Raw genomic sequence first — 5,000 nt, forward strand, 5'->3', positions numbered from 1 at the left:
CAAGGCAAACGGACCGGACGAGCCGACCGATTGGTTTTGATCTAATAAAAGCGTCCCTTCCATCTCTGGTCGGGACTCTGTTTGCATGTATTAGCTCTAGAATTACCACAGTTATCCAAGTAACGTGGGTACGATCTAAGGAACCATAACTGATTTAATGAGCCATTCGCGGTTTCACCTTAATGCGGCTTGTACTGAGACATGCATGGCTTAATCTTTGAGACAAGCATATGACTACTGGCAGGATCAACCAGGGAGCTGCGTCAACTAGAGCTGAGCAGCCGGCCGCCCGGGAGTGTGTCCCGGGGGCCCGCGCGAACACGCAAGCGTCCGCTCAATTATTCTGCAAACAGGAGGAGGCTGAGCTCCCCTGCACAACACACCTCGAAACCCTCTCAGGTCCCGGCGGCGCGCAGCGCCGTCCTAAGTACTTGGTCGGGTTCGAGAGAGGCGCAATCGCCCGGAGTTAGGCGAGTAGACGCTTTAGGTGCGACCACCCGTGCTCCCAACTGAGCTTGCCGCTGCCGACAGAGGCCCGGGAGCGTGCTGTCGTGGCATTGCCGGCGGGAGACAACACGCGCCACCTACGGTGACCGGCAGCTCCAACGCCAGCGCCACAGAAGGACAAAAGCCCTACTTGGGTGCCGAAGCGAACTCTCCCAGCACAGCGCACGCGCCAACACGTCCGCACAGCTGCGATACAAACCACCTGCGAGAACCGCTGGGGCGACCGAGCAGCAGACGGCGTCGCGGCGCCGAGCGCCGGGCGGCGGCGCATCCTCAGCGCACAAAGTCCTCAATCGGACCAGCACACTGCAGATGGCCACCGCGCTTCGCACCGGGCCCGCGAGGACCTACTTTGGCCGCAAGGCGCCGCGAGCAGGGGGCGCCGGCGCGCAGCTGCGCCGCCTGCCGCGTCCGTCGGCCGGCGCGCCTGCCACCGGCCGCCCCCACCAGCCGGCTGTAGCGCGTGCGCCCACGCACCGCGCTGCCAGCACGCCGGGCGGCCCCCCCTCACCGGCCGGGGACGGTCCCACCCAGCCACCGCCGCGTATCGCCTCACACCCAGATCCCCTTTCACGTTCGTGGGCATGGTGGGTCCCCTTTCACGTTCGTGGGCATGGTGGGTATCCCTGAAACAACCGGTTAATAGCTCGACCGATCGTCGCCAACACTGATTCACCTCTAGCGAGAACAACCGCACCACAACGGGTTACCGGTTGTTCATTTGCGTAACGTCACCAGCAAACGTACACGTCCATCGCCATTTGCAACGAGTATTGCATGCCTGTGTCAGGTGTCACAACACACTACGTCTGCCCACATAGACGCAACAACATGTGCACGCCTAGAGAACACGTGGAAGGTAGACCCCGTACGTATGCGGTGTCCATTGCGCGAACGACTGTCAGCCCGCCTCTGCAGCATGTCGCAGATGTGGAACGCGGTGCAACATGCTATCACGGTGTGTGAGAAGAGACGACTACGTCCGAATACACGCTCCACTACATCAACAGACTGCTCATGCTGATCGCCATCCAGGGCGTCCGTTCCTCCCACACGTCTGTATGGCGTACCACACTGCAATCCAGCTCTTATAGGGAGACGACACGTAGCTGCGTGCACAATATTTGGACTGTATGGTCCGCCGTTGCTAGGCGCTGTCGTCATACGGTCACATGGGCCACGATGTATCATTCAGTACATACGGAGCAATGTGCAGTACAGTTTGTGGGTTTTGCGTACATCGGCGGACAGGTGACAGGCCGTACCACAACGTAGGCTGAGTACGTCGGCATGCGAAGGGCATTGAACATGCAAACTTCTCACCGACCAGCTTGCGAAGGCAGGGGGGAAGGGGGGGGGGGCATGTACGTCCTGCTGCTATCCACACTACAGTGTATAGCAGGAGCATGTGGAAAGTCAGCAACACCTGCAAGGTGTTTAACATGACGCGATACACAGGGGACCGGGCAGTGCGAGTAGCGAACTATATTGCGAGGGTTGCGGTTAGGCAACACTACACTACTTTAACGGGTTGCATAACAATTACAGAGCAGGTTCAGCGACAACGTGCGTCAGGTTAAGGCGCAATATAGTTTAGGTTACGGCGCACTTTAGGTTAGGTTAAGGCACATTATAGGTTAGGTTAAGGCACAACATGGGTTACGTTAAGGCACAACATGGGTTACGTTAAGGCACAACATGGGTTAGGTTAAGGCACAACATGGGTTAGGTTAAGGCACAACATGGGTTAGGTTAAGGCACAACATGGGTTAGGTTAAGGCACAACATGGGTTAGGTTAAGGCACAACATGGGTTAGGTTAAGGCACAACATGGGTTAGGTTAAGGCACAACATGGGTTAGGTTAAGGCACAACATGGGTTAGGTTAAGGCACAACATGGGTTAGGTTAAGGCACAACATGGGTTAGGTTAAGGCACAACATGGGTTAGGTTAAGGCACAACATGGGTTAGGTTAAGGCACACATGGGTTAGGTTAAGGCACAACATGGGTTAGGTTAAGGCACAACATGGGTTAGGTTAAGGCACAACATGGGTTAGGTTAAGGCACAACATGGGTTAGGTTAAGGCACAACATGGGTTAGGTTAAGGCACAACATGGGTTAGGTTAAGGCACAACATGGGTTAGGTTAAGGCACAACATGGGTTAGGTTAAGGCACAACATGGGTTAGGTTAAGGCACAACATGGGTTAGGTTAAGGCACAACATGGGTTAGGTTAAGGCACAACATGGGTTAGGTTAAGGCACAACATGGGTTAGGTTAAGGCACAACATGGGTTAGGTTAAGGCACAACATGGGTTAGGTTAAGGCACAACATGGGTTAGGTTAAGGCACAACATGGGTTAGGTTAAGGCACAACATGGGTTAGGTTAAGGCACAACATGGGTTAGGTTAAGGCACAACATGGGTTAGGTTAAGGCACAACATGGGTTAGGTTAAGGCACACCATGGGTTAGGTTAAGGCACACCATGGGTTAGGTTAAGGCACACCATGGGTTAGGTTAAGGCACAACATGGGTTAGGTTAAGGCACAACATGGGTTAGGTTAAGGCACAACATGGGTTAGGTTAAGGCACAACATGGGTTAGGTTAAGGCACAACATGGGTTAGGTTAAGGCACAACGTAGGTTAGGTTAAGGCACAACGTGGGTTAGGTTAAGGCACAACGTGGGTTAGGTTAAGGCACAACGTGGGTTAGGTTAAGGCACAACGTGGGTTAGGTTAAGGCACAACATGGGTTAGGTTAAGGCACAACATGGGTTAGGTTAAGGCACAACATGGGTTAGGTTAAGGCACACCATGGGTTAGGTTAAGGCACAACATGGGTTAGGTTAAGGCACAACATGGGTTAGGTTAAGGCACAACATGGGTTAGGTTAAGGCACAACATGGGTTAGGTTAAGGCACAACATGGGTTAGGTTAAGGCACAACGTAGGTTAGGTTAAGGCACAACGTGGGTTAGGTTAAGGCACAACATGGGTTAGGTTAAGGCACAACATGGGTTAGGTTAAGGCACAACATGGGTTAGGTTAAGGCACAACATGGGTTAGGTTAAGGCACAACATGGGTTAGGTTAAGGCACAACATGGGTTAGGTTACGGCACAACATGGGTTACGTTACGGCACAACATGGGTTACGTTACGGCACAACATGGGTTACGTTACGGCACAACATGGGTTACGTTACGGCACAACATGGGTTACGTTACGGCACAACATGGGTTACGTTACGGCACAACATGGGTTACGTTACGGCACAACATGGGTTACGTTACGGCACAAATTAGGTTAGGTTACGGCACAAATTAGGTTAGGTTAAGGCACAAATTAGGTTAGGTTAAGGCACAAATTAGGTTAGGTTAAGGCACAAATTAGGTTAGGTTAAGGCACAAATTAGGTTAGGTTAAGGCACAAATTAGGTTAGGTTAAGGCACAAATTAGGTTAGGTTAAGGCACGATATAGGTTAGGTTAAGGCACGATATAGGTTAGGTTAAGGCACGATATAGGTTAGGTTAAGGCACGATATAGGTTAGGTTAAGGCACGATATAGGTTAGGTTAAGGCACGATATAGGTTAGGTTAAGGCACGATATAGGTTAGGTTAAGGCACGATATAGGTTAGGTTAAGGTACGATATAGGTTAGGTTAAGGTACGATATAGGTTAGGTTAAGGTACGATATAGGTTAGGTTAAGGTACGATATAGGTTAGGTTAAGGTACGATATAGGTTAGGTTAAGGTACGATATAGGTTAGGTTAAGGTACGATATAGGTTAGGTTAAGGTACGATATAGCGTAGGTTCAGATACACATTGTTGTAGGGAAAGGTGTATTGGGGGGGGGGGGCGGCAGGTTCGTTGATAGTGATTATCGTAATTGGATGCCTGCGGTATTATCCGATTTGTCACGTCAGGATGCACTTTTGGCTCATGACAGGCGGCGCTCCGATTCCATGGTTGTGGCAGATCTGTGTCTTTCATTCCTGCCATTGTTTGTGTGCTGTGACAGGAGGCAGTATTGTGATGTTGGGTGCACCACTGTGTAGGACATGTGTGGGTGTTCGTGGCTTAGCTGAGCAATGTGCGGATGTCGGAAGGGTGGGATATTGTGTTTCTGGGTGGACCTCCCGGTCTGGTAATGATAGTGTGGATTGTGTCATGTGGCGGAGAGGATGCACTGGATGTTCTTCCATGCTGGTGGTTAGATATTGTGTGTGATAAGAGAGTAGTGTGTGATAAGAGTGTCTGGCTGACGTGTGGTTCTCATTGTGTGCAGAGTCTTTCAGCATGTATAGGGACGGTTGTATATATTATCTGTATTCTGATGGCTCTGCATCTATTACTAATCAGTGCCGTGTATACGGTTACTCTAGTTCCAGTCGAAACTGTTCTATCTCTGTACATTAGTGACACTGCGGCTCCACTATGTTGCCGCCCCTGTCGGCCGTTTCCCCAGTGTATGGCTAATGATTATC

General features: G+C 51.3%; 1 non-coding gene across 1 annotated transcript in view; it reads right to left on the minus strand.

The window, feature by feature from the left end:
• Positions 1-257, minus strand: part of LOC126435478 (small subunit ribosomal RNA) — a 1,909-nt gene extending 1,652 nt beyond the window's left edge. Inside the window, exon 1 of the ribosomal RNA XR_007579965.1 lies at positions 1-257. This exon is cut by the window's left edge and continues 1,652 nt beyond it. This is a non-coding gene — a ribosomal RNA (small subunit ribosomal RNA).
• Between the last annotated feature and the right edge of the window lie 4,743 nt (positions 258-5,000).

The sequence above is a fragment of the Schistocerca serialis genome, unplaced genomic scaffold, assembly GCF_023864345.2.
Source record: "Schistocerca serialis cubense isolate TAMUIC-IGC-003099 unplaced genomic scaffold, iqSchSeri2.2 HiC_scaffold_1208, whole genome shotgun sequence".
In the NCBI taxonomy this organism is placed as follows: Eukaryota; Metazoa; Arthropoda; class Insecta; order Orthoptera; family Acrididae; genus Schistocerca; species Schistocerca serialis.